Here is a 23,597-nt window from a genome sequence, read left to right on the forward strand (position 1 = left end):
ACCATGTACCACAACCATCATTTTATCTAAGACATAACCTCAGAGGAAAGGGCGTTCATTTAAATTGTCGAAGTGTACGCTGTAGAGGTACTGGGGAGTGACTGGCCCTTCGTATTCTGCCCCTTCCATCAATGAATTGCTATGCACATGTGTTCTACCTCAATACTGAGACCTGGGTATACTGGTTTCGTCTCTATGGGCACATCTTAATATCCAGTGGGAAATTATATTGAGCACTCATGTCTGTTTCTAGTCAGGGTCTTAGTTAGGGCTCCCCAAAAGCAAGACTAAGCTTGGGTGTGAATATAAATTGTTTATTCAGGAGGTGAACCCAGAAAGGGCTGGTAGGTGAGTGGGAGATAAAGCAAGGAATGGAAAGAAGCAACCACAGTGTGCACTGTGGGCAACTGGGCTCAGGAAGAAACTGCTGGGGGCTTCTAAGAGGCAATGCTTTAGATATGTATCCATCAACTCTTTATCCTTCATTGGGAGATGGCTCCCAGAGGCATTAAGTCCCTAGCAATATTGGTCTGCTCTTATCACTGGTCAAGCTTGCTCCTGTAACCAGAGAAAGTCCTCAAGCAGAAAGATCCAGGCACCAAAAGCATCTTCCACATCAGTTTATTAAGGGTTCTCGAGCATACTGGTTAATTACCTTCACATTAAGACCATTTCTTTATCTAATGCTAAAATTAAATAAAGCAATAGAGAAGAGAATGTTTAGGTTTCAAAATAAGAGCATTTCGTGTATTCCCTGGAGTTTCCAAAAGGCATTCTGGACACTTTGTGATCTCTTTTTTAGTAAGGGAATAATATATCCAGGAGGAAACAAGAGTAAGAACTCTTCTAGGATTCTAGAGCACAGAAGGTGATAGGACTGACTTATGTCCTATTTTGCCTTTTAAGGCAGTTAGATAAAGGGGAAAAATTTTTTCCCATTAAAAAATGGGATGGATTTAGGGACTGTCAGAAAGAGTGTGTAAAAAAAAAAAAAGTGAAATTTATTTCACTTTCCTAATAAGCTAAAATTAGTCACCACTGATTAAATCACAAAGGCTACTGGAATCCCTTTTTCAGAAGCTTGCTAAGATAGGATGCGTAAGTTTTTGGTATTTTTATTTTGTTTTAACTTTGGATTCTGATTTGCTTATAACATGGCCTTACCCATGTTTTTTCATACAGCCACGTATAACTATAAAATCATGTTGAAACATAAAGAACAGGAGGTCAAGATGTAGTTCTACTCTCACCCAAAGATATTTGCTGAACCTCCAGGATGTCTATCACAGAGCACAGGCTCAAGATTCAAAGATCCTGAAGATGTTTCCCTGTCCTCAAGGTGTTCATGGTGACATAGTCATAAAATCTGCATACAAGACAGCAAAGGAGTAACAAGAGTACCCATTGTTGCCAAGCCAAATCAACGGCCTGGGAAAGCAGAAATCTAACTCAGGCATAGGAAGAGGCTTACAAGCCTCAGTGTCCGAGGAAAGAGCTTGGGTAGTTAGATAACAACAAGCTTGGATGAGCGCGTGTGAGTGAGCCTACCACTTGGCTAGAAATTAGGCCCTCGTCTTCACCAGTCTTCACCATGTGGTCCTGAAGTTAGTCCTACTGGGGACTCAGTAGCAGGCGTGCATGAGTTGAGTCCTGGGTACCCAGTATCTTGCCCTCACTCTTGCAATGTTTGTTCATCTTCCAGGATCAGGTTTTTACCTTAGTAACATGGTGCTATAGAGCAACCTACATCCCAGCCCACTTGACCAGAACCTGAATTAATTTCCAGAAATCTAAGTACATCCTTCTTCCTTAGATCATCTTGCCACGCATCTCCCTCCACCTCCCCCCACAACCTCTGTCAAAGTTTCTGGATCCTATCCTGATTAATCATTTTATCCCACACTTTGATAAGTATCACATACAACCTGCATCCCTTACTCCTGTGCCCCATCTAATACAGTGCACCGAGTGGGATATCAGCAGTGGCAAGAATAAGAATGACAGCAACTGACATTGACTTACACTCCTCATGTTCCAGGTGGTGGATTTTACATTATGCCATTTAATCCTTACCCTATGAGGTCAGTACTCTTATTAACCCCATTTTACATCAGAGGAAATAAAACTTAAAGGACTTAAAATGACAGCTTGTAAGGGGAATAACCAAGTTTGGGATCCAGATCTGCTGAAGCCACCCTGTCATGCTCTGGACGTGGGTATGGATGATGTTAATTCCCTCGGGGATAACCCCTTAGGAACTGTCAGTTCCCCAGGCCCAAGCCCAAAAGATCCTTGCTTTCTCTTTCCCTCCTCAAGTCCGCGTACTACTAAAGCCCCAAAAGCCTCATAGCAGAACTCCACTGATGGAGGACATCGGACTTAATTGCTAGGTTATTTCTTCCCAACTAGATAGGAAGTCCGCTTAGAATATTAAAACACGGGGGCCTACCACTATGTGAGAAATTAATGCAGTTGACTACAGGAAGGGTAAAGGAGGTGGTGGCGGCTAAAGTGTCTCCATAAAGAGAGAAGTCTCCACAAGAAAGAAAAAACGCTTTCTCATGAATTTGACTACAGGACTGACACTTATTTGAAGTGGTAATAACCAGAGGTGCTGAGTTCTCTATTTTCTGAGAGTTCTTCTACTATTAGTGATTTTAGCCAAACGGCCAATATTGACCACGGGCATGTTTTGAATTTAGGTCACAATGTATGTATGAGAAGCATAAATCACTGGCAAGAACAAGTGCAAAGCTCACAGTTTATTCTGGGATCATTTCTGCCACTTTGTTCCTCGTCACCTTCTAGTGGAAGCGCCAGAGAGTACGCGGAATCTTAAAGTTGGCAGCTGCTGACGGACAAATGCCACGTTATCATTGTGAACTCGTAGCTGTCGATGCATAGCACTATGAATCTAAGATGGGCCTCTGTGGACTAGCTGGCTGCATGGCCTTGAAACCTGCTGGTAGGGCCTTGGTGGGATTTGCTGCTTCCAAGATTCTCTCAGTGGTATACCATCTCCTCCATCCCAAATGCCCCCATCTTAGTTTCCCATCCCTGGTTTTACCAACAAATAAGATTTGGCACCACTGTCCCTTCAAAATAATGATGTACAGAGACGCCATTTTAAGTTGGGGAGTGAAATTGGGCACCTGGGTGGCTCTCTCGGTTAAGCGTCTGACTTCAGCTCAGGTCATGATCTTGTGGTTCATGAGTTCGAGCCCCGTGTCCGGCTCTGTGCTGATGGCCCAGAGCCTGCTTCAGATTCTGTCTCTCCCTCACTCTCTGCCCCTCCTCCACTCACACACACTCTCTCTCTCTCTCTGAAGAATAAAGAAACATTAAAAAATTTTTAAAGTTGGAGTGAAAAACATGGGTTCTTCCCAGGATCATGATCTGAATCACCACACCCAAATTTTTTCTAGGCTTTCCTGCCACTGATCTTTTGTCTTATTCTGAAATCATAACCTTTTTTCTTGTATTTAAAAAATAGGTAGCATACATTGACTAAATGTCAAAATCTAGATACTGATACTTCAAACTCTAAATACAACCAACTATCAAAGATAATTTATAAAATTACTATTGATTATTCAGTTTGGGTGACGAAATTCTAGTGTATGGAATAATCTGCATGATTATATTCTCCCAATACTTCCCTATTCCCTGGCTTCCAATCCTCTGCAGGTGCCTCTAAAAAGATGAGAGCAGCTCATCCTTCCCAGGACAACAAGGGGAAAACAGCAACATACAAAGTAAACCGCTATTAGATTCAGGGTGTGTGTGTGGCGGGGGGGGGGGGGGAGCAGGGTGCTGAGAAGAGTAATAGAGAATGAAACAAGCATCTGTAAGTGAGAGCAAGATGACTCTGCTTTGTAATGCATATGTATCCTCTGTCCACCTGCGCCCCCCACCTCCTGCTGGAACACACACTCCCAAAACACCTGTCTGAGCAGACTTCGGGGCAAAATTCTACTTCCCTACAGGGAAATACAGAGAACAAAGCAATTTCCTCTGTTCTTACCCAGCTGTACTGCCAACACTTAGATTATAGAGCAAACCTGAACCTTGTTACTACAGATGCTTCAATTTATAATTTAATGATACTAACAAGATCTCTTGTTACTATGCTTTCATTTTCATTACTAACTGTCCTTAGCACCAAGCAAGTTAAAAGCATTAAAAGCAGTCCTATCACCCTTCCACTCTTGAAGCTGTTAATACCAACAGTGAATACAATATATAACATTTCAACTTTTCAAATCCTTTAAAAATATGACTTCCCTATCATTTCCCCTTCACACACTGTTGACACATGACACGTGTAAACACAGAGATATATATTCATCCATTCCCATCCCCATGAACACACACAATCAAACACGCATACACACACTCGCAAATACATGTATACTCACACCTACCCTCCCCCGCTCCTCCCTCCTCAAATACAGTGTACTTGAGGCAAGGTAGCAAGAGTCAGAGAAGCAGCAACTTATCTGACAGAATCTGATCATTTTATGATTTGGGTTCCCAGGAGTATCAGAAAGAAAATGGGATTTAATAAGTAAAGGCGTGTTTAGAACTAAGGAAATATTACTGTAAAAACAAGAAAGACAATTGCATATGTTTTAGTTGGGGCTCCCCCAAAGCAGAATCTGAGCTAAGGGTTTGCAGGGAGGCAGGTAGTGTATGTGGGAGGAAAACAGAAATGAGTGGGGAAGGGAAGGTATCCAAAAAAGAGTACATGAATGAGCAGGTTTACACTCTAACAAACTGGAACTTGAGCCCTCGGGAAAAATCTGGGAGTCAATATAGGATGGGCAACTCAGAATTATTACCACTAACCCAAGAGTGAAGGAGATAGGATTTTAATATGCCAGCTTCCCTCAGTCACGGATTGAGGGCTAGAAGTGGGGAGTGAATAATTCCATGACACTTTTTATGACCTGCTACAGGTGAGCAGTAAGACCCTGGAGGCCCGAGGGAACCCTCAGACCAATAAACGTGTCTGCTGGCAAGTTGTAGGAAATGGTGAGGGACACAAATGACATGTGCTACAGAGAAAGTTTGCTTCTGTGTATATTTTAGTATGTTCTAGTGTGAGTTCTTTAACATGTAGCTATGTGACGAAAACCGCTTCTATAATTGTGGCGCAAGACACACTGTACCACAGAAAAAAGAGTTGGCCAACACTGAAGTGAAAATGACTCTCCAAATGGCAAGGGGAAAACCTACTGAAAAGAAAACCAGAGTGTGACTAAACTGGATGCCACGTGTACCAGGTGTCGGCTTAAAAATGCCACAGTGATGAAATGCTTCTGCAGTAGACGGAAATAGCATTACTTCACTGCAACCATGAAAATTATGAAGGAAAACACATGCCAGAGTCACCTAGAAGTTAGTTATCTGAATCTAAAATATCTTACAGGTTTCAAAGTTAATCTCCATAAAAAGCAGAGTAAAACACTATCAGAGCAATTGGTGATACCCAGCAGTTTTATGGAGAGAGAGAAACTTCCAGAGAAGAGTATAAAAAGTTTGCGCTAGATAATACTCAGATGGAGAAAACAGTTCGCTGGCTGCTGTAGAAACAGGCATGTGGGCTCAATCAAAGAGATTATCCAGTTAGACTAGGAAGAACAAAAGGCTGTGGCAGAATGCAAAGACGGCCCCAAATCTTCCCCTCCAATCGCCATGCTCTTGCAGTCAATGCGTCTTTATAACTTCACCCATCTAGGGCTGGAATCTAATTCTCCATCACTAGAACCTGGGCTGGTTCTTGGAGTCTTGGCCAGAAGCTTGCAGCATGAAGAGCAATACCGAACCCAGGTCCCTTCCCACTTGTCCCCCATCTCCAAAGTGGCAGCAAACTGCCAGTCATGGCAGACTTATGACCAAGGCCCAAGAGAGGCTAAGCCTGACTCAGACCAGATCAACCGCTTGGCAGACGGTGGTTGTTCTAATTCACTAAGATTTGGGATGAGTTTGTCATGTAGCAAAAGGTTATCATCTGGAGACCTGGCCAGACCTTCCAGATCAACATGCAATACATGCTTTACAAATATTGGCTGATTGCTTACCATGGCCTGTCACTGGTCTGAGTTTAGGGAATACATACATGATCTTAAAAAGGGTCAAAGCATCTACTTTCATGGAGCTTACATTCAGATGTGAATAAATATGTAAGCAAATAACAGATAACATGTCAGATAGTAGCAGTGCTAAAGGAAAATGAAGTGGGTGAGGGAGTTAGCAAGTGACAGAGGTCAGGGACACGGTTTTAGATAAGAATTGGGGATACCTCCCCCTGTACCTGGCATTTGCTCTGGCCTCTAGGTACCTTTCTACTCCACCTCCTTTCTCCCTGTAGCTCACTTCACTTCAGTCACAAAGTCTTCCTATTGTAACCAGCCAGGTACACTGTTGCCTCAGGGCCTTTGCACCCACTATTGCCTCTACTTCATTCACGGAGGTATCTCTAGAAAGAACCTTCTGAATGGAAGCAACAGTGACTGGAGCTGCTATTACCCCAAGTGGGAAAACTAGGAGGAGTCATACTAAAAATGGTGTCCATTGTTCTTTCCTCCAGACTCTAAGCTAAAATGATGTGACAAGCATGGGAGATGATTCTACAGACAGGCTCAGTGCTGAAGGGAAGATGGAGTAGCATCCACCTGGCCCCACAGGGAATAAAGATGCCACGAAATAACTGTATTTCCTAATGTGAATACATAGATGCTTTCAGTATTTACATCGCTTTTTAAAATAAGATAATCTTGGGGGCGCCTGGGTGGCGCAGTCGGTTAAGCGTCCGACTTCAGCCAGGTCACGATCTCGCGGTCCGTGAGTTCGAGCCCCGCATCGGGCTCTGGGCTGATGGCTCAGAGCCTGGAGCCTGTTTCCGATTCTGTGTCTCCCTCTCTCTCTGCCCCTCCCCCGTTCATGCTCTGTCTCTCTCTGTCCCAAAAATAAATAAACGTTGAAAAAAAAAATTAAAAAAAAAATAAAATAAGATAATCTTGAACCAGGAACGGATTCTCTTGATCAAAGAATCTGATTCGCAATACAGATTATACATTTAGGCTCTATTTAAACAAAAGAATTCTCCCTTCTCAAGGAAAGACAAGGCTAGACAGTGGCCATATTTCATCAGGGTATGCATTCCCATTAGTCAAAGAAACGCCATGAAGAGAGATCATTGCTGACTTAAGCCTAGGAGGAAAAACTTCCGCTCTCCCGTTTGCTAGACGCTACTTTACATTTTCATAAATGTATCGCACTAGCTTATAGAAATCAGAATATTACATGGCATTCATCATGTAATGGGCTCAAAATTTTCTTTTACTGAACTATGAGTCTCAACAAAAACAAAACTTTGAAAATATTAAATCCCCATGAGGTATTTTATAGTTTGACCTCTCACTGTCATGTACAAACTTACTCCTAGAGCATCACATTTTTTGGTCCCTTTAAAATATTTTGGTCCTTACATTTTGATTGGCTCCTTTGCAATATGATGAAAAATTATTGGGCCACGACAGCACCAAGTAGGGTCGTTTTATGAATAGTATATCCATTTTCACGTTCAAAACACTGATGGCTCCTTCATGGCCCATAATATCCAGAGGCCACCACAGCTGAGTGGTTGGAAGAAGGCTTATCAAGTTCATGTAATATAATCATTCAATAGCCAGGCTTTTCTCAAACTGTTCAGTTGGATGCTTTCTTCTAGGACAGAGGTGTCATTGTGCTGTCTCCCTTCACCAACATGTGAGGGACACCACAAATCAGTCAGAGCCCTAATAATTAACCTTTCTTGGTTCAACTCTGTAGGCAGCCATGACCAATTGACCAATGTGGGCACCAAGATGAAATCATCAGATCTGACTGTTTCTGGTAGTGTGATCCAGTATCTAGATATATTCCCCACCAGGCAACTTAGACTCACTTCTATGCCAAATGTGCTCAGTTCATAAAGTCAAAGTAATAGGTATGTATGATCATCAAATGGTTCATCCAGTTAAGATAAAGTGAACTAAGAACTGCAAAGATCTTGGGCAATGTACTCAGCTTCAGAGGTATCTCATCAACTACAAAAGGTCCAGCCCCAGGACTTAAGGAAAAAACTTCCCCCTTGACAAAGAGCATGACTGGCTCTAGCACAAGCCTAAGCACACAGTCAACATATTTTTAAGTGAATGAGTCAACGATGTGAACAGTTCCTCCTGAAATTTCAGGGGCAGAGCATGCTGCCTTTCTATAAGACAAGTGAGTGAGACTTAACCTCATCCTATGCTGGGGTGTATAATGTAGCTACAAATGCCAAAATCATCATAATTTTACTTGTGACCCTCCATATAGAAAGGAAAACCCGACTTGGTTCCCCACCCCTCGAATTGGATGCACTTATATCTTCAACACGAATTCACACCATCTCCTAATCCTTAGCACTCTTGCTCTCGAGACTTCAAGCAGTCAGTCACGATGCTTTGTGAAAGAGCTGTGCTCACCCAGCGTACCTCAGAAATCTACTCTGCTTTAGTTCCCATTGCTACCTATTAGCCAATGTGGTCGAGAAGCAGGAAAATATGCAGAGAAAATTATACCCTTCTGGACACCTTTCTCCCCCTATTTGTCTAAAAGTTTTTATTTGCAGCACTGCGTTATCAAATAAAAAAATGTTTATTATCTCTGTCTACCCTTCTATAGTCTCCATTTTTCTCCCATGGACATGGTCTAAACCAGTAATTCCTAACCTTTTCAGGCAATCTGAACAGTCCAGCCAACCAATTGATGGTGTGTAACCTTTTGTTTTTCATTTCGGGGAATGACACTTTCCAGTGCAGACCGAACTTGCAATTATTATATCAGCCTATATATTCCTGATTCCCTTGCAGATTTCATCTCCCATTTGTGACATCGGTTATGCTCCTAAAAATTCCCGCGAGAATTTTCTTGTGTGGCCCTGAAAAAAGGCCCCCAAGCTTTAGCAGAACACAGAAATATGAGGTGAATCGGGATTCTCTGACACCTAAACAATTACAGGCTTTTGCTTCTCCACTGTGCCTGCAACTGCACCTATTACCGATCCAATGTAGTCTGATACGTGGCAGATTATAAGTGAATATATGTAGTTCAGATACCATTCCGTGGGGGGGCAATTATTACTTGGTTTACTCATTCAAGGCATGAGAACTTAACTTGAACTGTCACTGGTGCCAGAACAAGGCATGGAGCTACTCTTACTTTAGCTTCTATTGAGATTACAGAGGAATGATTTTAAGAAGGGTCTGATGCCACTCTTCTAACCTCTAACCTCAGTTGGGGCAGGGATGCGCCGGGGTAGCCAGAGACTTCTTACATCTTGCCACAGCTCAGAGGGTACAATCAAGACAGCCGCTGTCTGACGAGGGTCAGTCAGGTAATAAAGCCAGAAGTGATAATCAATCATGAGTGGTCAGAATAATCATGATGCAGAGCCAACTAGAATCGAGGAAGCCAGCGTGTATTAAGAAGAGTTGTAATGACAGCAGAGGAGACACAAAGATCTAGATTTATTCCACACACACAGTCTGGGATTGAAAGTCATTTTTCTGAATTTGCAGGCTCACTTTTCAATGGATAAACTAGATGTGTTGAAAAGCACAGGACGAGGTCAACGATAATGGACCATGCAATTAACAGTGTCTGATTTATAAAACAGCTGATGTAATCAAACAGATACACACGAATAATAAATAAGACACACAATAAATCTGGCATCGACTCTAACTGCTCCTCAAAAAGGAAAGGTGAAAACCTCAGCCATTGCTATCTTGGTTCTCTTCTTGTCTTACTGCTTGGGTCTATGATTCATTACTGTACTCATATGTCCTCTGCTTATCTACACAGCATTTGGAATGGCCTCATTGTTGTAACAGGGATAATTAAACAACTCTATAAAACTCTCAGTCTGTCATCAGGGGTCTCACATTGTCTAGCTCTTGCCATTCCCTATTAGCTCCAACTCAGTTCTGCGCTGTAAGCAGGTACTGTCTTTCGATGGCGTACCTGTTAATAGCCTAACGGTAATCTCAGCATGGTTCCTCTCTCTGAGCAGTAGTGTATGAGATGGAGCTCCCACTCTGGCTGCCTTGAGTGTCTGAAAAAGACAGAACACGCGCTAGCATGCGGACTATTCCAAAGACCCTACAGCACATATCATTGCCCTTAATTTTCCTGTCACGAAATCAAACATTTGCTCTGGCTGCACTGAAACCTGCTGGCTACTTATTTTCTACCAGATCACGTGCAGGCCAGAGCAGTATGAATTTTATTTTGCAGGGAAAAAAAAAAAAATAAAGGCAGAAAATCCTGTCCTCGCATTCTTTCTCATCTCCGAGAATGCAGAATTCTGGAGCCCTTGGTTCATCTTGTCAACCATTCGATTCACAGCGTACTGAGCACCCGCCATGGGATTTCTCTGCATATCACTCACTGTATGGGTGCTTGGAAGGGAGAATGACCGAGAAATTGGGAGGGTTCTCCTGCGTCATTTCTCATCTCAGTAGACAGGCCCAGCAAACCCAAAGAGCTTGTCCCAGAAGAGCACAGAAGCACTCTGGGTTATTCATTCATTCTCTCTCAGCTGCTACCCTCTCTGCTCTTCCCTGACTGGTCTGCAATGTGGGGGCTGGGACTCTGCAATGCACATTTCTGCTTTGCTGGCTGGAACCTGATTAGCTCCAGAGGGGGACTGCAGGGCTGGAAGGAGGAGGAGGGACTTGCTCCTTCCCGTCTGCTTCCTGTAAGGATTTCTCCAACACTCCTCCACTGCAGTGGCAATGCCCTCCAGTGAAAACAGCTCAGTGCAGTTTGCAGGTCTTTCAACCTTTGTACGAGACCAGCTTCAGCACTCTCCCCTCAGAAACACCGGAGGCAGCCATCCTCACAGAGCTGGCTTGAACTCCAGCGACATGTTCCTCTCCGCTGCTAAGTGTTAAGATTAAGTTTTAAGAATTCCAGTCTCTTTTAGTTTCCCTAGCCCCCCAGGTGGATGTTGTTTCCTGTTGTTTCTCCCTCTCTGATTCCTCAGCGTTTTCTTCTTCCCGGTTTAGTGTCTTCTGAACAACGTTATACCTTGGTAACAATTCTTTATATCTAGGTACACATTTTTCCTGTTAAAACCACTTAAGAGGTTTCTGCCTCCTCACTGGACCGCAACTGATACACGATCCCAAGAGTAACCAGCTTTCACGATGCAACAGGTTTTCGGAAACCCTGGCAACCATCAGACTGCTGCAAAAGCCCACTGAGCACTCACATGGGTGAATTTCCCTTTTTCTCACAAAACAACATCCTCAGCTATCTTTGAACAAGGAGGCAAAGTCATGAGCTTTAAAATATGTACAGTAACTTGTAACATCTGGGCATGTACAAAAACTCAAGAGTATGTGTATGAATCTGGGACTTTGTGCCAGCCAGTCCCTACCCGATATTCCTGGGCCCCATAGGAGACCTAGAGGCTTACAACCTGCTTTTCCATGAGAACATTCCTGATGGCAGTACCAGGAGACTCCTGGAGATGCAGCCCTCCCCTGGCTCCCAATGACTACCCACTCCCTAATTCCTGGGCTTCAACTCCAGTACTGAGTTTTTGCTCCACCCTGCCCTGGGGCACCAAATCCCTTGCCAGATTCCTTTCCTGAAGAGCTGGAGTCTGGTCTTTCCACTTGCTCAGGCTCCACCTCAATCTCAATCAATTCCCCTGGAAAAAAAATTACAACCCAGAGATTCTCACTGCCAAGACCCCATCCAGTGCCTGAATCCTCTGGAGACAAGGGCAGTCTAACTCTTAACATAAGTTTATGAAAGCCTAACACACTGATTCTACACTTGGGTCAATCCTCCTAGTGCCCTTAGGTCTCTGCTTATGCCCCTGTCCTTTCTTGCCCAAAACAAGAGGCCCTGCAAGCCTGCCAATGAGAAACACAAAGTTTATGTCACTATACCCCGTTGCTCAATTCCCCTTTAAACCAAAGACTCGCATTTGGAGTTACTGGGATCTTCACGTGTGGCCATGGAAGAATCATGCATTTATGAGCCATGTTGTTTAAGACAGTCTTGGGGAATATGCCATGACTCCCTGGCAAGTTTTTAACAGAGTGGACTAGGGCTAAGAGGACTGTAGGCACTGGCCAACAATGAACAAGGACACACTGTCCCCAAAACAGACCCATTCCCAAGCACAACGTTGGTGGTACATGAGAAGCAATACTCACCTTATCCAAAAGAAGTACCCTCCTCCTCACCCCACCCTTCTCAGCTCCAACAGACAGCCAATGGTACAATCATCTCTGCTTCCTTCCTAGGTCCCCAAAAGACCTTGAGGAAAGGGCTCGGAATGAACTCCAAGATCTGCCTCAAATTTCCCTTTTGTTTCTTTACAATCCGATCTACAATGCCATCTGTTTTGTGATTTTTTTTCTTTTGGAACATAGCATGCCCATGTGCTTACTTGTCTATAGCTGCTTTCTCACTAAAAGGGCAGAGCTGAGTAGTCCCAACAGACACTGTGTAGCCCACAGACCCTAAAGTTACCACCATCTTCCCTTTACAGAAAAAGCCTGCCATCTAATATTTATAGCACTTTGGGGTATATATTAACATGTGAGGTGATGGATGTGCTAACTACCTTGATTGTGGTAATTGTTTCACAATACATACGTGTATCAAATCATCACACGGGATACCATAAATATGTACAATTTGGTCAATAATACATCAGTAAAGCTGGGGGCAGGGGGAAGGAATTACTTAGTTTACTTCACTAAAGCTCTGTTGCTGTTTTACGATCATGGTGAAGGACTTATAAAGCCAAAGGTCTAGCAATAGCTGACCCCATCCAAAAGCCCTGAAAATTACTTGACATTATTGCCTAGCAATCACAGACCATGCTGCCTATACACTGTTAGAGTACTGATAAGTACCCTCACGTTATTTGATACACTCTTCCTATCATAATACATCAATTATTCTCTTTTTACAGATGGGAAAATAGAGTCGGAGAGGTTAACTAATTGAACAAGTTCACGCAGTTAAGAGGCGGTGAAAGCAAGATCCACATCTTTAGGTCAACCATTATACAGGTCTTCTCAAATCTTAATGTACACAGGATTTTTCTTGTGGACCTAATGAACATGCAGATTCTGATTCAGGAGGACTACTATAGAGCACAAGACTCTGCTTCTTTTAATAAGTTCCCAGGAGACGCTGTTGGTTTGCAGACCATACTGAGTAGCAAAGCATTCTATCCTAAAGCACCATGATGAGCTGCTTTCACTGAAGACATTGCATCTTTCTCGTGAAATGTGCACTCAAAGGGAATTGTCTCACTTTACCCTCACGACCACCCTAGGAGATAAGTATCATTTAACTTCACTCTACAACAGAGGAAACTGAGGCACAGAGCAGTTAAGTAACTTACCCGATGTCATACAAATAGTAAGTAGAAGATGTGACACTCAAATTTCTGTCTATATGATACAGTGACTGCTTATATAACAATGATGACTGCTGATGCCATCTGTGAGTGGGTGTAAGCCCCTATTTCTGAGGCACTCAGGACTCACTCTGAGACACCCGGACTCACCGAAGATGGCTCCTCCCCAAAGCCTGATCGCGGCATGAATCGTATCAGCAACCTTGGCCCACTTTCCGATGGGGCCAGATCAGCTCTGCAGTCGCTGACATAGTATCGAGTTTACCGCCCGGGCTCTGCCTCACCCAAGCCCTACCCCTTGTTGAAACAATCTCCACAACAAGCTTTCATCACATTGCCTTCTGCCCAACACTCCCATGCTCCACTGATAGCAGAATCCCACCCTGAACCATAGCCTTCTCATGTGCTGTCCTGGCACCTAATTATTTGTTCCAGAGACCAGCAAGTCACCTGGAACCACAGTGCCCTCTTACACCAAACATCTTCCACTGCCAGCTGTGGGAAGTGCAGCTACATATAGGATTAGAACACCTGTATCCACCATTGGAAGTGGACGTGGTCTAAGATGAACACGCTTTTTGGAAGCTGCGTACTAGAAAGGGTGGCTGTCTTGTGGGGTCATCCTCATTAGGCAAGCTAGTTTCCCTCGCCCCCACTGTTTCCTCTCCCCACCGGCCTACCCTTGAGGACCCCAGCCTGTCTGAACTAGGACATGCAAACCTCAAAATTTTCCGGGTTTTAACTCATGGCTGCCAGCCATGAAATCTGTGTCAGTGCAAGAAGAGAATATTCAGATCAAAGTCAGATGGTCTAGAAAACACCACTTGATGTTCTCCCTGAATGATCTTTAAATGGCCACACACATTAATTAATTTTCTGCCATACTTCACTGGGGTTGCAATCTTCTTCAGCAAATTGAGACAGAGACTCCATAATGAGCACAAAACTATACCAAACGTCATTTGAGCAAAATTTGAAAAATCAAAAGTGAGAATGTTTCTGAAGTAATTGCCATGTTGAAAAGAGTAAATGGCATCAAGGGCATCTTCGTTTTCCTGTCAAGTTCTGTAATAAGACTGACAGAAAAACAACATGCCAAATTAATCCAGCTTTAAAGGCTGTTGCCTTTTCGTCCATCAATTTTCTACTCCTATCATTTAGGAATATCAATAAACTCCCAAAGAGAAGCTTTGGCAGTTGTTAACATTGTCATTTGTGTTTCTCTTCCCCTACAATGATTCTTACTGAAGATTTAAGTCACCTGCTGTATCTCTCAGTAGTAATGTGCACTGTGAAGAATCGTGTATAAGCCCTTGTCCCAAATCCTAGCTCTGAATGGCTTTATCACCTCCAAGCAGTTCCGAAGCCCCTGAGGAAGGCAACAAAAACTTCTGTCATACCGGATTGCCTTTTTTTATCCCAGATTATCACAGCTGAATATGTTTATTGGAAATGCTTTCCTTTTCTTGCCTTACCCACCTCTCCCCAGCCTCTTGCTAATCGCCCTGGTGTGTGGTCAGGAAATCGGTTTGGGTTTGCTTCATGGAGCTCAGGAGTTATCTGCGTGACCTTGGAAAGTAACAAATGATTTGTGCCTCAGTTTTCTCACTTGTCAACTGTATTGCTTTCAGAGGGAAAAATTAGAGAATGAACTTAACTCACATACAGCAAAGGGGACAATATGCTTATAAACCTACCATTCATACAATTCCATATGTTATTTATTGTAACAATTTATTGAGATAGTTCACATACCATATAATTCATGCACTTAGAGGGAACAATTCAATGTTTTGTTTTTTGTATATTTACAGGGTTTTGAAACAGTCACCATGAATTCATTTTAGAACACTTCATCACCCAAAACCCAACTCTGTAACAGTCACTATTCATTACCCTTCCTGCCTCGCTTTCAAGTCCACCTCACCTTCCACATCCGTCCTCAGCCCTAAGAAACCACTCATCTAGTTTCTCTATTTGCCTACTTTGGACAAAGCATGTATATGGAATAAAAAAAAAAGGTGGTCTTTTGGGACTGGCTTCTCTCACTTCACATAATGTTTTCAAGGATCATCTACACTAGCATCTACCAATGTGACATTTCTTTTTATTGGTGACTAATATTCCATTGTATGTGTACAACGTGATTTGTTTACCTGTTCATCCATTGATGGACATTTGGTTTATTTTTTACTTTGTGACTGTTATAAATAATGCTGCTATTTATACCCATGTACATGTTTTTGTGTGAACATGTGTGTACTTTTCTTCTGTAGATATCCAAGAGAGCAATTGTTGGGTCATACAGTAACTTCATTTACTTATTTTTATGCTAACTTTACATTTGACATTTTGAAAAACTGCTGAAAAGTTTTCCAAAGTAACTGCACTATTTTATATTTCTATTAACAGTGTCTGAGGGTTCAAATCTCTTCCTCACATCCTCACCACCTTATTTCTGTGTTCTTTATTACAGCTGTTCTAGTTGGTATCAAGTGGTATCTCATTGTGATTTTGATTACCATTACCCTTATGACTAATCATTTTGAGCATGTTTTCATGTGCACTTTTCCTGTAGGTTAGCTGCAAATTTCTTAGAATGCCATTTTATCTGTATTACTTTTTTTTTTCATTTTTTTTTCTTTATTTGAGAGAGAAAGCATGAGTAGGGGAGAGGGGCAGAGGAAGACAGAATTCCAAGCAGGCTCCTCACTCAGTGCAGAGCTCAATGTGGGGCTCGATCCTACGATCCTGGGATCATAACCTGAGTCGAAATCAAGTCAAACGCTCAACCGACTGAGCTACCCAGGCGCTCCTACCTGTATTGCTTTGGACTATATGTATTTGTATGTTTTTTTTAGTGGCTTCTCCAGGTATTGCATTATATACCCATAATTTTTCACAGTCTATGCTATCATCATTTTACAGTGTGGCCAAGTATAAAAACCCTTTTGAGGGGTGCCTGGCGGGCCCAGTCGGTGGAGTATGCAACTCTTGATCTCAGGGTTGTGACTTTGAGCTCGGCATTGGGTGTAGAAATACTTTCTCTTTTTATGTCACTTTATTCTCCCCAAATGTAATATACTTGTTTTAACTATTTCCTCTAATACATTTAAAATGGCAGGGGGTGGGGGGAGGCACCTGAGTGGCTCAGTCAGGTAAGCATCCAACCCTTGGTTTCAGCTCAGGTCATGATCTCATGTTTCATGAGTTTGGGCCCTGCAGTGTGGAGCCTGCTTGGGATTCCGTCTCTCCTTCTCTTTCTGCCCCCCTGCTCACTTGCCCTGTCTCTCTTAAAATGAGTAAATAAACTTAAAAAATCTTTTTAAAATGCTATCACTGTTATAATTTTGCTTCAATTGTCAAACATAATTTATTCAAAAAGAGGATACTCTACTGTACTTACCCATATTTTTGCTAATTATTGTTTCCTTTCCTTCATCATTCCCTTTACATTTAGAGAATGTGTGTCAGCTATCTTTTTAGGTTAGGTCTGCTGGCAACAAATTCTTATTCTTCACTTGAGAATATCTTGATCTTATCCTCATTTTTTTTTTCTTTGAGATGAAGAGGGAGAGAGCACAAGCAGGGATGGGGCAGAGAGAGAGGGAGAGAGGGAGAATCCTAAGCAGGCTCCACCCTGTCAGTGTGGAACCTGATGTGGGGCTCAAATTCAGGAACTCTGAGACCATGACTTGAGCCGAAATCAAGAGGTGGCCACTTAAGGAACTAAGCTACCCAGGCACCCCTCATCTTCATTTCTAAACATGTTTTATCTGCATATGGAATTCTTTTTTTTTTTTTTTAATTTTTAGAGGGAGAGAGAACGAGCACGAGCAGTAGAGGAGGAGGAGAGAGAGAATCTGAAGCAACCTCCCCCGCCTCTGTCAGCACAGAGCTCAATGTGAAGGAGGGCTCAATCTCATGACCATGAGATCATGACCTGACCCCAAACCAAGAGTCGGACACTTAGCCAACTGAGCCAACCAGGCACCCCTCTGCATATGGAATTCTGGGTCAATTGTTCTTGTCTTCCAGCATTTGAAAAAAATATTATGCCACCTCCTTCTGGTCTCCATGGTTTCTCATGACAAATCTGATATCATTTGAACAGGTGTTCCCCCATAGGTAATGTGTTATTTCCATTTGCTTTCAAGAACTTTTCGTTGTCTTTAGATTATATAAGTTTCATTATGCTGTGTACTGGCAGGGATTTCCTTGGGTTTATTGTGTTTGGGGTTTACTAATATTCTTGAATTTGTAGGCTTATGCTTTTCAGGAAATCAGGAAATTTTCAGTACTTATTCTGCTGTATGTTTGCCCATACCCATGTTCTTTCTCATCTTCTGCAATTCTAATGAATATCAGAGCATATATTATTGTCCACAGGCCCCGGAGGTCCTATTAGTTTTTTCAGTCCTTTTTTCTCCCTGTTGTTAAAGTTGGGTAATTCCCAATGTTCTATCGTTAAGTTCACTATTTCATTCCTTGTTCATTTCCATCCTTTTATTGAGGCCATAAAGGGATTTTATTTTGATTATTGTATTTTTCAGCTCTAAAATTTCTACTTGGTTCCTCTTTGTATCTTCTACTTTTTGCTAAGACTTCTTTTCTCATTTGTTTCAAGTATGTTGTTAAGTGCTCACTGAAGCTTTTTAAAAAAAATTTTTTTAATGATGGTTGCCTTTAAATCCTTTTCAGATCATTCCAATGCCTCTTTATTCTCAATGTTGGCATCTATTCATGTTTTTGTCCTTATTCATCCTAATTCTTGATATGATGAGTGATTTTCAGTTCTGTCTTAGACATTTTGTGTATTATGAGAATTTAGATGTGATTGAAATCTCTAATTTTGCAAGCCTCCACTGACACCACACTGGTGTGGGAAGTTGGGCCCTGCCTCTTTACTGCCAGGCAAATGTGGAAGTCCAGGCTCCCTATTAAGACTCCATAGACACTGTGAAAAAAAGTAAGGCATGCTTCATTATTACTTCTAGGTGAGGACAGAACTCCAGGCTCCCTATGTGGTTTCTACCGACCTAATGGGGGAGGAGGATAGAGAGAGGGCATCCCATTACCTCTGGGCAGTGGTGAATATACAGTCTTGGAGACTTGGTCTCTTTGGACATCACTGCAGCGGGGAGAGGGAGGAGCATCTCACTACCGAACGATGTGGACAGAAATCTAGGCTCCGCACTTGACCTTTATTGATGGGGACAGGGGAGATGCACTGTATTTTTGGTTTTCTGCAATAAGTGAGCAGGGTAATTATTATCAAAAAGATTTCTTGCTAGGCTGCTCCTTTCTTGGTCCTTTGGCTTAAAAGAACAGGTTTTCCTTGGGACTTCTTTTTTGGCTGTGCCTGTGGGTATTCCTGAGTTGCAGGCTTCTCCAGCACCCAATCTAGGATATAAGGGAAGCCAAAAAACAAAAAATAAAAACAACCACAACAGCGGAAAAAACCAAGGGAACTCAGCATTTTGTCATTCCTAAAGTTCCCAAATCCTTAGCTGGTCTGTCTTCTTCTCTCCAGATTTCAGTCTTCTTGTTTTATATATAAAATAAATAAACAGAAGGAATAGTAAGAAATGTGACTACACCATCTTGTCCAGAAACAGAACTCTCCCTCTTCTCCTTTTTACTTTTACGTTTATTTATTTTGAGAGAGAGATGGGGGGGGGGGGGGTAGGGCAGAGAGAAGAGCCCAAGCAGGCTCACAGGTGTCACCACAGAGCCTAATGCAGGGCTCAATCCTACAAAGTGTGAGATCATGACCTAAGCTGAAATCAAGAGTCACTTAACCAACTGAGGCAGCCAGCCTCCCCTTTTTTTACTTTAATGTGGCCACAAGAAAATTTAAAATTGTGTGACTCACATGATGTGCCCATCGGGCACAGCTGCTGTAGATGAAGCTTTTCCAAGTCAGTCCTTCCCACCTCTAGAAGCCCACAATTCTAAGGATTGTTTGGTTTCTGTATATAATGCAAATGATGCAGATAACTGTTGTTCTCTCTGCTTACCTAGGTGAGAGCTATCAGAAATGAAAGTCCTAGAAAGCCCTTCAAATGACTCAAAATAGAGCCAAGGGATAATTTAAGGTTATTATTTTTAAATTTTTTTTTCAACGTTTATTTATTTTTGGGACAGAGAGAGACAGAGCATGAACGGGGGAGGGGCAGAGAGAGAGGGAGACACAGAATCAGAAACAGGCTCCAGGCTCCGAGCCATCAGCCCAGAGCCTGACGCGGGGATCGAACTCACGGACTGCGAGATCATGACCTGGCTGAAGTCGGACGCTTAACCGACTGCGCCACCCAGGCGCCCCGAAGGTTATTATTTTTAAAACTCATGCCAATATGTTAAAATTTCCACAGGAAGTAGTTGGTAAGCAAGGATTTCTCCAGTGGGGCTTACCACAGGTGCTAATCAGCTTACAGTATTTTTTTTTTTTTAATGTTTGTGCTGAAAGGAGATTTAATTACCTCAATAGCCTCACTTCTTCATATACCTAAATAATGCATCCCCCCACTCTGTGGAGAAAAAACTAAATTTGAGAGAGAAAGGTTTAATGGGTAGCTAAAAATAGCACTGTAGTCTCCTTGAAAAGAACTCCCAGCACTCCCTATTCCTCCTTTTAGAAAGACTTCCCTTTTCTGAAACTGCTAATAAATGGTTCTTGTCTCCTTGTGATTCTCTCCCTCATCCTACCTTTCCAGGTATTTTCAAAGACCATTGAAATTCATTTCCCTCCAATATTCATAATAGGTAATCTTATTGAAAATCCACTGGATCCTTGACAGAACAATGCCACGAACTTGCCCATGAAATCTTAGTTTCCTAGAAGCCTTAAAAATGAGAACAGTGCCTTACAGCTTTTGGTATAAGATGGAAGGTTCTCTCCCCAGCACTGCAGGGTGCCCCAGTGGTCCAAGGGGCTCTCTTCTCAAGTGTTTCCCCAGGAATATGTGTTTCTCCATGTGCCAAAAAAAAAGACCTTGAAAGTGATTGCTAATTTCCTTCTCCCAACTTCAGTAGTTTGTTTACTCCCTCTCCTTCATGAAGTATTTTACATTGTGTAGTAGGTCTTCTCCACATGCTCTCTTCTTATTTTCTTGACTTTTTTTCTTACTTCTTCACTTGGTTCCCTGTCTTCCCTTTCTCATTATCTACTCATATGGCTGCTCTGATTCCTGAAGATATTCTCAAACCTATTTTCCATTTGACTCTATTTCTTGGGAAGAATACTCATTCTCCCAGTTTCAACTAAATGTCTATGCTGATTATTCTCCTATCTTTCCTCCTGTCTTCTTATCTGAACTAGAGTCCCAAGTCTCCAGTCCTACTTTGCATACCCACTTGCAATTCTCCAAACTAACACTAACTGGACAGGTCTGAAACCAAACTCCTTTTCTTGCCCTACAGATGACGTCCCCTCCATCTTCACTGCCAAAGAGCTCCAAGATCATTTGCTTCAAGGAACCCCCAGCCTGTCAGCTTGAGTCGTCTTTGATGAAACACGCTCTTTATCTCTACAATCAGGCACCAAATCAAGCATGTTTTCCCCTACAAATGGGAGTGTAGTGAAACCAGAAAGGCCTTGAAGCTAATCAGACCTGTGTCTAAATTGATCTAAGTTATTCACCATACCTTTGCATGAACTTGAATATATTATGTGACAATTAAGAGTTTCAGTGTTTTCACATGAGAAAAGAGGAAGATGCATATGATGGAGCTGCTGTGATGAGTAAAATGAATGAGTAAAATGAACATGCATTTTACATGTTTGGCATAGAGTAGGACTAAAAATATTAGTTGCTACTTGGGCCCCTTCTCATTAGAGCTGTTCCTTTCTTGAATTAGCACTGCCACAGTGTGTCCAAGTCTCTCAGTTCGATACACTTAAAATACCACCAACACAGCCCCGGTTCTTCACTTCATGGTATCCTGCTTTCCCCACACGGCCCTCCGTCCTTGATGAATACTGACAGGGTCAGAGAACTCCCTCACTCTAGATTCACTCCCCCTCTTTTTTTCCTGTATTAACTTGAAATGTTTTTGATGGTCTTTTTAGTTCCGGAAAGTTCCCCCTTTCTTTTACCCTGACCCAAACTATTTTTCTCCATTTCCCCTTTCTCCTTAACCTAAGCCTTCTGTCCTAGTCCTCCAGGCTGCCCTCATCTCTTCCCCAAGGCTACATTGGTTTCTTCCCCTAAAACTTTAAGATCCTCCTATCTCTCATTTCACACCTCCTACTCAAAGAATAAATCTCCATCTCTTAGAGGGCTATGCCTCAACTTTCCAGCCTCCCACACCTCCCTCCAGCCCTTTTGGCCTGCCATCATGATTAATACCTAATAGCATCCTGAATTGTGTTTACTTGCTATTGTACTAGATGAGTGCTTAAAAGTTCTTGGGTTGCACATGCAAGTTAATATTTTAAAACCAAATCTTGTTACAAGCATCAGTTTTACTTATTTTTTTGCCATTGTAGAGACCTTTAAAAATCATTTGTGGTCCTCAGTTCACTTTTTAAAGGATATTTTACTGAAAATGGAGGGTAAAACATTAGGGGGAAAAAGTTTAAATTGAATTAATATAGATTTATGAACAAATTCTTATTACCTTTATTTTCTTCATTTTGATGTGGAGAGAGGAAATTCTATCAGGAAAATTCTTAGACAGGCAATTGGGAACTTCCATAATTGTCTCTATACACCTACTCTTTCTGTGACATGTGTTAGTGAGATGCGGAGACTTCCTACTATGAACAAAGAATGTAACTGTGTTTGGGTCTCTGTGTACATGAGATAAGTATTACTGTGTTATTCCACAGATAGCAGAGCTAAGGCATAAGTAGCTTAGAACTTGCTCAAGGACTCACAGCTAAATACGGTACAGAATTGAGATCAGACCCCAGTTATTTGGGCTCTCGTGTTCAGTTTTGTTTTGTTTTGTTTTGTTTTTTTAATTTTTTTTTTCAACGTTTATTTATTTTTGGGACAGAGAGAGACAGAGCATGAACGGGGAAGGGGCAGAGAGAGAGGGAGACACAGAATCGGAAACAGGCTCCAGGCTCTGAGCCATCAGCCCAGAGCCTGCCACGGGGCTCGAACTCACGGACCGCAAGATCGTGACCTGGCTGAAGTCGGACGCTTAACCGACTGCGCCACCCAGGCGCCCCTCGTGTTCAGTTTTTTAAAAAATGTTTGTTTATTTATTTATTTTTAGAGAGAACGGAGTCCGGTAGGGGCAGAGAGAGGCAGGGAGAGAGAGAGAGAGAGAGAGAGAGAGAGAGAGAGAGAGAGAGAGAACCCCAAGCAAGCTCTGTGCTGTTAGCATAGAGCCCAATGTAGAGGGCTCGATCCCAGGATCCATGAGATCATGACCTGAGCTGAAATCAAGAGTCAGACATTTAACCAACTGAGCTACCCAAGTGTCCCTAGGCTTTTGTGTTCTTGACAACTATTCCATACTGCTGCCACTTCTTTAGACCCTATAGTATTAAGTATGGTTCTGTGCACAAAGCAAACACACCAATGTGTAGAATGATAATGACAGCTTTTACCATACTATATTGCACCTGCAGGATAAATGGCCAGACACTTATCATCCAAGTAGACCATTTCTACATGTATTTATAAACTATAAAGTGCTATATAGATGTGAAATCAACTATAATTATTATAATTACCAATTGTTAACTGGAATTCCACAAGTCTAGGTTGCCTTAGATTATCAAAGAAGAGTAAATGAAAATACTGTCAAGATTATTTCTAAGGAAGTCCCACTGGCAAGAATGCTTTAAGATGACAACATTAACTCATTTACAGTAAAACTTTGTGGAAATTACAGTTTAAAATGATAATATTTCATAATATTTTACTCTCTTATTGTTGTCTATCAAGTGTAAGGTAAGGGACCGCCCTAAACAAAATGGTGATGAATGTCTTAAGCACACTCCTCTTTTCTTTTATTACCTTTCTTTCTACCTTCAGATATACTTTACCAGAACCCCCAACCCTTCCTTCTTTGCCTCTGTTCTATAAGAACCTCTTAGCCAGAGGCTCCACTAGAATGCATCTAATTGACAACTTTATACTTTGGGGTGTGTGTG

The 23,597-nt window shown here is 42.2% G+C and overlaps 1 long non-coding RNA gene across 1 annotated transcript in view; it reads right to left on the minus strand.

The window, feature by feature from the left end:
• Positions 1 to 23,597, minus strand: part of LOC121026048 (uncharacterized) — a 552,687-nt gene that overhangs the window by 266,616 nt on the left and 262,474 nt on the right. The window lies entirely within an intron of this gene.

This window comes from Herpailurus yagouaroundi, unplaced genomic scaffold (genome assembly GCF_014898765.1).
Source record: "Herpailurus yagouaroundi ecotype Mexico unplaced genomic scaffold, PumYag 67793, whole genome shotgun sequence".
In the NCBI taxonomy this organism is placed as follows: domain Eukaryota; kingdom Metazoa; phylum Chordata; class Mammalia; order Carnivora; family Felidae; genus Herpailurus; species Herpailurus yagouaroundi.